This window comes from Typopeltis vanoorti, chromosome 9, assembly GCF_054136105.1.
Source record: "Typopeltis vanoorti isolate ZY-2024b chromosome 9, IOZ_Tvanoo_1.0, whole genome shotgun sequence".
Lineage (NCBI taxonomy): Eukaryota > Metazoa > Arthropoda > Arachnida > Uropygi > Thelyphonidae > Typopeltis > Typopeltis vanoorti.
The window spans coordinates 139,096,898-139,107,918 of NC_143557.1; the positions used below are offsets into that span (position 1 = coordinate 139,096,898).

General features: G+C 37.1%; 1 protein-coding gene across 4 annotated transcripts in view; it reads left to right on the forward strand.

Moving 5' to 3' along the window:
* Positions 1–10,539, forward strand: part of LOC150103618 (proteolipid protein 2-like) — a 171,334-nt gene extending 160,795 nt beyond the window's left edge. For all 4 annotated transcript variants that reach the window (XM_090397678.1, XM_090397676.1, XM_090397677.1 and 1 more), the window contains exon 6: positions 7,874–10,539. The gene's annotated coding sequence lies outside the window, so the exon portion shown is untranslated. The remainder of the gene's footprint in view (positions 1–7,873) is intronic.
* The last annotated feature ends 482 nt before the right edge of the window (positions 10,540–11,021 follow it).

The window sequence follows — 11,021 nt, forward strand, 5'->3', positions numbered from 1 at the left end:
CTACCATCACAATCATCTCATCCACCCTTTCACCTCTCTTAATTGCCATAGCCACCCTTTCTATTGTTCCTCCTGGCAAACACTCCTCACGCATCCTATCTTGAACACCACAGATCATTGAGTCCCCATACATTATACTTCTTACCATTCCCTCACTCCTATTGTTTCCATTCTCTCCTCTTCTTTCATTCCCATACCTCTCTCTTGTACTGTTTCCATTCTCTCCTCTTCTAGCACTTCCATATCCCTCTCTCATTCTGTCTCTCCTACTACTGTTTCCATCCGCTCATCTTCTAGAATTTCCATACCTCTCTCTCATTCCATCTCTCCTACCGTTTCCATTCTCTCCTCTTCTAGCACTTCCATATCTCTCTCTCATTCCGTCTCTCCTACTGTTTCCATCCTCTCATCTGCTAGCATTCCCATACCTCTCTCTCATTCCCTCTCTTCTACTGTTTCCATTCTCTCCTCTTCTAGCACCCCCATACCTCTCACTCATACTCCCTAAATTCTCTCTCTCTCCTACTCTGATTCGCCTTGCATTTATCTCTTCCATTCTCCTAATCTTATCTTTCATACTTCTGCTCTCATTCACAAGACATTCCACCTCCTCTTTCAACTCATCTATTTCCCTCTGCAGGTCAGTCACTCTCAATCTAAATTCACTCTCCCAAACAAAACCATCTCCTAAACTTCCACAGTCACTCACACCTTCCACACTATCAACTATTATTTTCTCATTCTCTCCTATCATACTACTTGTCTTCCTACATTCATTCCCCGTTCCTGGAGCAACAAAGTCGGATATCGATATATCTAATGTACTTATTTCCTCCAACAACTTATTTCCTCCAACATTATGGATGCTTTTAATTATGGCAGTATAGATTGGAATGAAGAGATAGCATTTTGGAATAAGGAAAATGAGTGTCTTGAGAGACAGTTATCTCAGGCAGTACGTAAGGGAGGGCATGCAAGGATTAAGAGTTTTAGATCTGATTACTTCATAAGTACATGTAATTGTGAGTGGGGTTTTGCATTTCCATTCAGTTGGTGAGTGTGATTATGAACTAATCACCTGGGTTAAGTGAACCCTTCATATGGCTAGCCATATGAAGACTTCTGTGAGGAAAGGATATATGTGGAATTACAAGGCTAGTGATTATCAGAAGCTTAAGAGACAACTTGGAGCTGTAGCATGGAATGAGGAGTGGAGTGGAAAAGAAAAAAAAAATGCTGCTTTAAGAAATAAATGTAGGAACTGACAAAGAGATACTTAACAACATAAATGTGCAGATGTATGTCAAAGGTTAAAAGGCTGAATAAGGTAGGTGTCAAGTGGATGAATGAGAGGATTAAGCATGAAATCTGGAAGAAGGCACTTTGGAAGCAGCACAAGATGAATATGGTAATAATCAGTTGCATGATAACTATAAAGAGCAAGCCAGTGGATTGACTCAGTGAGGATAGCAGAAGCGCAGCAAAAGTGGAAATTTGCAAATAAGGCCATGTAAAGCCATGGGGACTTTTTTTTTCTTTCTTGATATGTGGCAACCAGAAAAAAGAATAATTATGGCAAGATGATGTTAATGGATGAAAGTGGTAGATTGGTAACTGCTGCAGATATTCAATGAGCACTTCATCAGGGTGTTTCATCCTCAGTGAAACTCCCTGTGAAATCAGAAGCTCAAGTGTAGAGAAATGAAAGAAGACTTATTGGTGCGTGAGCAAGATATATATATATATATATATATATATATATATATATTTTATATATATATATATTATATATATATATATATATATATAAGGAGTTAAGTAAGCTAGATGTCAATATGGCAATAGGATTGACACGTCTTATGGGAATATTCCAGGGAGTTAGTATAAACCTTGGCTTACCTGCTTAACAAGAGTCTTGCAACAGCCAAGTCCCAATGGAATGGAAGGAAGGTAAAATTTTCCACTTCACAAAAGTGGTGATAGGGCTAAGGCTACAAATTATAGGCTGATCTGTATATGTGGAATTGTAGTTAATGATTGGAAAGGTTAGTGAGAGCTAGCATACAAAAGTAGGTTGATAACACTGCTATTCTCTGTGCCTGTTAGCATGTGATTGTTAAAGGGAAGTTGTTTTACCAAAACAACTTTCCTTTAAACTGGGAAGAGTGATGAGGAATCAAGCAGATGTGGCCTTACAAGGAGCTTGAATAGATTGTTTGTATGTATGTATGGCAACAGTATGGAACTGTCAGTTCAATGTTGCAAAGTGTACGCTTCTGAAATTTGGTAGGCAACAATGGATGCAAAGCATACACTTGGTGGGGAAATTGAGGAGACAAAGATACCTTGAAGTGGTGATGGACAAGGATCTGAAGTTGTACAAGTTGTACAACTTGTGAAGTCATGACATCAGATTATTACAATAATACAGAGGACCTTAATATACAGAAATAGAGAGGTTCTGATTCCATTGTATATCCCTGGAAGCTGTATAAGGAGGGATTGAACAAAGAAGCGAGGAGCAGGTTTTTCGCATGTCGAGTGGTTGGAATGCATTGCCTTACATTGTGATGAATTTGGATACATTGAATGAATTTAAAGCACAGTTTGATGAGTTTTGTATGTAACAGTGTGTATCTCCCATGATGACTTTTTGACTTCATGGAGGTCTGATGTCATTAATGATTTGGGAGGGTGCTAGGGTCACTGAAGCATGCAGCGGTGGATTTGAGCTGTTGTTAAAAAAAAGTGTTTTTTTAAAAGGTGTATTGTATGAATTCCTTTATGAATTGTGCTCATTTTTTTTCTCAGTAACACAAGTGTTGTTTAGAGGTTCTGCTTTAGAGTTTCATGTTACATATCGTGTTATTTTTGAGTTACCAAGAACGCGTGGTCACAGTTGGGAGTATTGGCGGTGGAAGAAAAGATAAGTTATTCGCTATTTGGTATAGATGAATGTAGCGTTTATATGGGGAGTTTATATACATGTATATATACATTTAGCATTTATATATATATATATATAATACAGTGTTTATTTAGCCTTTATATATAATTACTTTAGTAAACGATTACTTTAGTAGTTCCTCGGCAGTAAGGAATGATGGCAGATTCAGCTGCAGTCGCAAATGGTGTGTCGCCAAGTCCTCTGCCATTTAAGAACTCCATTATAAGTAATATAATAAGGGACTTTGTGGCATGCAGTACTTGCGGCATGTATGCGTCTCGGGAGTTGGATATGTGGTTGTTGAGAGAGGTGGGAGTGCGTGTGTGCGTGAAATGCAGGCAATGGGAGGAAATAAATTAAATACATATATCTATAACTGACCTAGTTGCTCCAGGAACGTGAAATGAATATCGGAAGACGAGTGGTGTAATAGGAGAGAATGAAGAAAAACATATCAATGAGAAAATAATAGTCGATAGTGTGGAAGGCGTGAGTGACTGTGAAAGTTTCGGAAATGGTTTTGTTTGGGAGAGTGAATTTCAATTTAGAATGACTGACTTGCAGAGGAAGATAGATGGGTTGAAAGACGAGGTGGAATGTCTTGTGAATGAGATGAGAAGTATGAAAGATGAGATGGGGAGAATGGAAGAGATAAATGCAAGGCAAATCAGAGTAGGAGAGAGGGAGAGTTTTGGGGAAGGAGAGGAGAGCATTTTGGGAATTATAGAAGAGGAGAGAATGGAAACAGCAGGAGAGAGGGGTATGGGAATGCTAGAAGAGGAGAAAAGGAATGAGAGAGGTATGGGAATGCTAGAAGAGGACAAAATGGAAACAATAGGAGAGAGAGTTATGGGAATGCTAGAAGAGGAGAGAATGGAAACAGTAGGAGAAAGAGAGGTATGGGAATGCTAGAAGAGAATAGCAGCAGTAGAGGAGATGGAATGAGAGAGAGAGATGTATGGGAATGATAACAGAGGAGAGAATGGGAATAGTAGAAGACAGCGAATGAGAGGGAGTTATGGGAATAACACAAGAGGTGAGAATAGGATAAGTGGAAGAGAGAGAATGAGAGAGAGTTATGGGAATAACACAAGAGGTGAGAATAGGATAAGTGGAAGAGAGAGAATGAGAGAGAGTTATGGGAGTGATGGAGGAGGAGAGAATGGAAACAGTAGGAAAGAGGGAATGGTGAGAGGTGTAATGTATGGTGACTCAATGATCCGTGGTGTGCAAGATAGGATGCGTGAGGAGTGTTTGCCTGGAGGAACAATAGAGAATGTGGCTATGACAGTTAAGAGGGGTGAAAGGATAGATAAGATGATTGTGATAGTGGGCACGAATGACTTGAGAGGCAGTGTGAATTGGGCGGCGAGAGATCTGAGATTCTTGCTTGAAGTTGTGCAAAAGAAAACGCACAGAGGGAAGATTGTGTGTGTGTGTTGCCCAGGTATGATAGTGACGAGATGAGCAGAAGAGCAGCAATACTGAATCACATAATAGCCAGAATGTGTGAGAAGAGAGGGTTGGAATATGTGGATGCTTGGAGGGCGTTTGAAGACAGAAGGGAACTGTATGCTAGAGACTGCTTGCATTCGAATGAGGAAGGACAAAGGCATCTGGAAAGATTGTTGTTTTCTGAACAAGTCAGTGTCAATGCAGGGAAATGAGAATTCCCAATGTGGATGGTAGCAGGGATGGCCTCTTGTAGGAATGGGTGCTTGGGGAAAGGGGAACAATGTCAGGAAACATTGAGCCAGTGGGGGGGGGGGGGTCGAGAGAGGACAATGATAGGTATAGAAGCAGTGACATTTTTATGCTCTATACTAATGATAGGAGTATCCGAAATAAAGGAAATGAATTGGTGGCACTGATAGCATCAACCTGGCCAAAGATTATTGGGATCTCTGAGACGTGATTGATGGAGGATGATATAATAACTGGAATTGAAGTGGCAGGGTACAGCATTTTTCGGCAGGATAGGAAAGGAAAACGTGGTGGTGGAATACTGCTTATGATAAGTGATGACTTAGAGTAGAGGCTTTGGAAGGCAGTGACACAAATGGTTTCGAAAGCATATGGTGTGAGGTAGAGGTGGCCAAGACAGGATATTTATTGGGGTGTTGCTATAAACCAGGGAGCACAGAGAGTGGGAACCAGGAGATGTTTAGGCAGTTGAGCTTGGCAAGTGCAAGAAGAATGATTGTTATGGGAGATTTTAACTACAGCAGTATAAGCTGGGAAGAGGAAAATGCAAGTAATAAGAAGGGAATAAATTTCTGGAATTCTTGAGGGACAAATGTCTTCGGCAGCATGTAATGGAGGGAACAAGAGGTTCAAGAGTTTTGGATTTGGTCATAGCATCAGAAGAGCTGATAATAAGTGAGATGACATCTCTCCCACCAGTTGGAGAGAGTGACCATGTGGTTTTGACTTGGAAGATGAACAGATATGCAGGTCTATCAAAGAAAAGGGAACGTATGTGGAATTATAAGGCAGGTGATTATAGTAGTCTTAGATATCAACTAGGGGCAGAATTGGAAGGCCAGAATATCATTAGTGCTTGGGAAATTGTGAAAGAATATTTGTTAGCAGCAATAGTAAGCTGTATTCCACAAGTGAAGAAGCGGACACAATTTGGTGTAAAGTGGATGACAAACGATATCAAACAGGAACTGCAGTTGAAAAAGAGATTATGGAAGATATACAAGGAGAGGGGTGGAGGACAGATACACAAAGAATGAAAAACGCAGGCCATTAGAGTGACCAGAATGGTGAGGTAGGAAACTCGAATATGAGAAGAGATTGGCACTAAGATCCAAAGAAAATCCTAGGGAATTTTTTAGCTATGTGGCCAGTAGGCGGAGAAACAATTGTGGAAGAATGACATTACGGGATAAAAATGGGAATAGAGTGACTGATGCAGAGGACATAGTGGAGCTGTTCAATGGGCACTTTATTGGAGTATTTCATCCTGGAGGAGGTTTTAATACTAGAGGGATAGGGCAGGTTCAGGGTTTAGAGGAGAGGGCGTTCCAAATACTGAGTACTCTGGATACCAATAAAGCTGTTGGACTGGATGGTATTTCACCACGGGTTTTGAGAGAATGTGCTAAAGAACTGACAGCTCTGTTGACCTGGCTTTTCAATAAAAGTCTGGCTGCAGGACAGATACTCAAGGAATGGAAGGAAGGTAAGATAGTGCCGCTGCATAAGGGCAGTAGTAGATTGGAAGTGTCTAATTATAGGCCTGTTTGTGTGTGTGTGTGTGTGTGTCATCAATAGTTGTTAAGGTCTTGGAGAAATTAGTGAAGGACTATATACAGCAATGGAGATGAGGGTAATGTTATCTGTGAGAATCAACATGGATTTGTTAAGGGGCGCTCTTGCTTTAGTAATATGATTACCTTTTATAATAACGTGACAAGAGCATTTGATGAGGGAAAGGCATATACTGCCATTTTTTTTGGATTTTGCAAAGGCGTTTGACAGGGTGCCAAATGATAAGCTGATATTTAAGTTGCAGCACATGGGTTTAAATGTCAGGTTAGTCAAATGGATTGGCTGACTGATAGGTATCAGAGAGTTGTGTATGATGAGGCAATATCAAAGAAGCAGAAGGTTACAAGTGGGGTTCCACAGGGCTCAATGCTGGGACCTGTATTGTTCAATCTTTATATCAATGATATTGTCAATGGATTGCAAGGGGACATTCAGTTGTTTGCAGATGATGTGAAGTTGGGAAGGGTTATCAGTAATAGTGCAGATGTGGCAGCCCTGCAAGAGGATTTGAATAAACTAGACAGATGGGCAAATAAATGGGTCGGTTCAATGCAACAAAATGTCAAGTCTTGAGGTTTGGAATCCATCGATTGGAGGATGCATACTCAATTGGAGGAGCTATACTGGAGGTGGTAGGGGAGACAAGAGATCTGGGGATGATGATTGATAGAAAACTGTAATTCAGGGAGCATATTGCAAAGGTGGTAAGGGTAACTCAGAGGATTGCTGCAATACTGAGACGGATGCTGACCTGCAGAGATAAAAGGGTTATCATTCCGTTGTATAAAGCCCTGATCAGACCACACTTAGACTATTGTTCTCAGATTTGGTCCCCAGGATTTGAAGGGGATAAATTGACTGTGGAAAGGGTAGAGAGACGGTAACAAAGATGGTTTCAGGACTGTACAATATGAGTTATGAGGATCGACTGAGGGAATGTGGACTGCAGAGTTTGGTGGATAGAAGAAGGTGATATAATCGAGACTTTTAAACTGTTGAGAGGCAGTTACAGGGTAGACATTGGAGAGTTCTTTCACTTGGTAGAACGGCAGGAAGGAGCGATGACAAGAGGGCCATCCCTGGAAGTTACAAAAGGAGGCTGTGCGCAAGAGGGTGAGGAGGGGTTTCTTTGCATGGAGGGTGGTTGAACGTTGGAATGCATTGCCTGAGAGAGTGGTTGGAGTGGGGACGGTTAATGGGTTCAAGGAGTGGTGATAGACTTTGTATTTCCTAAAAACGACCTCCCACGATGAGTCTTTTGACTCCATGGAGGCCTGTATAATAATAATAATAATAATACTTTGTATATGAAATGAGTCAGAGAGTATAGTTAAAGTTAGTGAAAACTTCTGAATGAACCATTTATTTTTATTAGAGTGCTGTTATCAGAGATTTAATGTTTGCTAAGAAATGAAATTATTTTAGTCTTATATGATCTTCCCAGTGAAATTTTCAAAAATTGAAAACTGGCATTATTTTATTTATATCTTTTGAGTTTTTTGACATTTGTTATGTAAATCAAATCAAATTTTCTATGAAAATTTATGGCCAACCTGAGTTTGATAATCTTAGCCTAATAATTTTAAATATTTATAGTTTATTTTTGTGATTATATAAAATAGTAATAATGATTTATTTATTCTTTAGGAAGCCAGATGACTGGTGGATACCTGTGACATACAGAACATACCACCTCCACCACCAAGGTACACTGCAGAAAACATTCTTTGGTAACATTGGTACTTTGGTAACATTCAGAATCAACCTACTATACTTGCAACTCTTCTGTTGAGAGTAGCAGCTGGATAGACTTGAATGTTGGCAAGTTGATTTAGCATAAGTCATTAGGAAATCATATCTCTATGTTGATCTGCATGTGCAGTATCTATGTTAATTCATGTTTGTGGTGTTTTGTATACTTGCTAGTGTTGCCAGCTTTATGCAAGAACTTGCAGGATTTAGATTATCATTCAGAAATGTACCTTCAGGTAGAGTTGATTATGAGCCTGGAAGCTCATATTTTGTACAAAGGTAAGCCCTAAATTACCTTAGTTAACAAAGTCTTATATTTACAAAGATGGAATTAAACTCTCCACTGAAGACTGTGTTCAAATTCTTGATAATGAATTAAAATTTTTCTAGTGACACCTTACCAAAGTAAAGGAAAATAATAATCTTACAATGCAGCTCACAGTATGTAAGAAAGAATATCAGGTGATTCTATTTAAGGCATCTTTAATCATTAATCTTAAAATGCCTAAATGATTTCTTGTATATTTGTGAATAAATGAATAACTAATTGATGCATTTATGTGATTGTTTTCTAAAAAAAAAAAAGACAAAATTAATTTCTTAGTATTCACAGTGAGCATTTTTGTTTAATCTGTGTTGTGTACAGCTTATAAATTAAAATTTGTTATAATTAATTACCTCATGCATTTAATAATCATAAATGTGTACTGCACATACATATTCTGAAAATAGAATATTGTGTTGTATAAATTAAAAAATCAAGTATATATATTACAAATTCACAAACTGGGATAATTGTTCTTGAAGTTTTTCATTAGTTTACATTATTGATTTCTTATGACAGTCAAGTAGTACTGTGGAATCTCTTTGATGCTGTTAACTCAACAATCAAGGAAGCTATGTGTATGTGTGTGTGTGTGTGTGTGTGTGCGTACACATGTGTGTGTGTATATGTATGTGTGCATGCATATGTCTTCAATAAGTGTAAATTAAGCATATAGAGGTATTATAAATGGATGCCAAAAAAAAAAAAAAAATTATTTTCACATGCTTATGTGCAAATAATGTTCAATAAGTACTGAGTATTTATAAGTAATGTGGTTCCTAGCAGACGAAAGTTTTAGAGAAAAATAATGATTATGATACCTGTAAGGACAATTATTGCAACAAGACTTTCAAAGAAGTTGGCAACACTGGTGTAAAGTATACAAAGAAATGAACTGGAGCTACTTTGGAATCTTCTGCATCCTTGATACTAGTCCATAGCAGTAACCATGTCTAGCAAACGTGTACAATTTTCCTGACTCTTTCATATCTCTTGTTGTCATACCTCATCCCATGTAAACTTCTTTTACCAAGAATAGATTATCACTATGGAGAGCACTGAAGAAAGAATTTAATAAAGAAATCAAGGCATTTCCTTCACCTGCCCTCCTCCATACTGCAAATACTTCAACAAGTCCGTAACATAGTATATTTCTTAAAAGGAGTGAGGTGAGAGGAAATACACTTTAGAAGATGTAAATCAGTTTGAAAGTTTAGTTTGTTTTCCTCTTCACACTTTCACTGGACAGTTTCATACTCCTGGCTGATTTATCACTTAATATGAAAATTTGGAACAGGTTCCTTTTCATAATGATATATATCATGAATTGTTTTCAGAAAGCAATAACTTTTCTTTTAGTTCATATAAAAACCAAATTACTAATTGGAACTTTTATATTAAATTGCATTTTTGAAGATTTTTAAATAATATGAACATATTGTGTTTATTATTTTATTTATTTATTTTACCTTATTTCTAAAGTTTTTAAGAAATGCTCAGTACAGTATCTGGAGTACTGTAAATTATTTTACATGCTACTGTACATAAGAATGTTCATGAAAATACTATTTTGTCTGTTATTGGTTATGAACTTGGATAGAAAGTGATAGTGTCACAGTATATGTATAAAACCAGTGGAATGTTCTAGTAAACAGTGAAGTGTAAAATAAGTTTTAGATGTAGAGCATACTGCAGCCAGTGTTTCTGTTGATGAAAAAGTTCAAGAATTTAGGTGTCAAATAGGATTATATTAGCAATTTCTAGTAACTTGAAACATGGTGTGCAAAAAAAAATGTGTGTAATTCTGTAAAATTAATAAAAATTAAGCCATTTCGACTAAATAGTAAATAACTCGCACATGATTGAATTCTACACTGATTGGTTACTTTTCATAACCAAGTGATGCATCATACCATCCTATTTCACATGTTATGTAGATGATTTCTGTGATTTTGGTTAACCTGAAAATAAGCATTATGGGCTTGTTAAAATGATGCTTTGTCATTTACACAGATGTCTTTTAATAATTAATTTTGCTTCTTATATGTGTGCATATAAGATCACACTGATCACAGCTTTTCTCTTTGTAAACCTCAATCGGCATTGTCATACTTATGAATCAGTGGTTCTCAAACTATAACCTGTAAAAATAGAATAGAAATGTGTGTAATCACTTAAATTCACCACTTTCAGAGCTCAGAAACATCTAATTAAAAATAAAATACATAAACGTTTATTTCCCATTATTTATTTCAAATGATTTGGTTGATTCAGATGAACAGACTAATTATATTTTAAAAAATACAAAACTTATCACTCACTAACTATGCTAGTGTAATGTTTTGCACACAAATAGTAGAAAATGCATTATAGTATGCATTATAAACATGCATACTATAAATGATATATATATATATATATATATATATATATTTTTTTTTTTTTTTTTCAATTTCCTTCTTTCTTGCTAATCTGAAGCTCTGCAAATCTCCAGTTATATATATATATATATATATATATATATATAATGCGAATATTATGCACTGATTCGTGTGGAATATATGAGACAAGAACAGCTCATGGTCAGTGACAGAGATTTTTCCTCTATGTGATTACACTTTGAATCAAATTTATGATATATCAATAAGATATATATATATATATATATATACTTATTTTCAACTCAGTCATGCTTGTGTGCAGTTGAGTTGCACATTT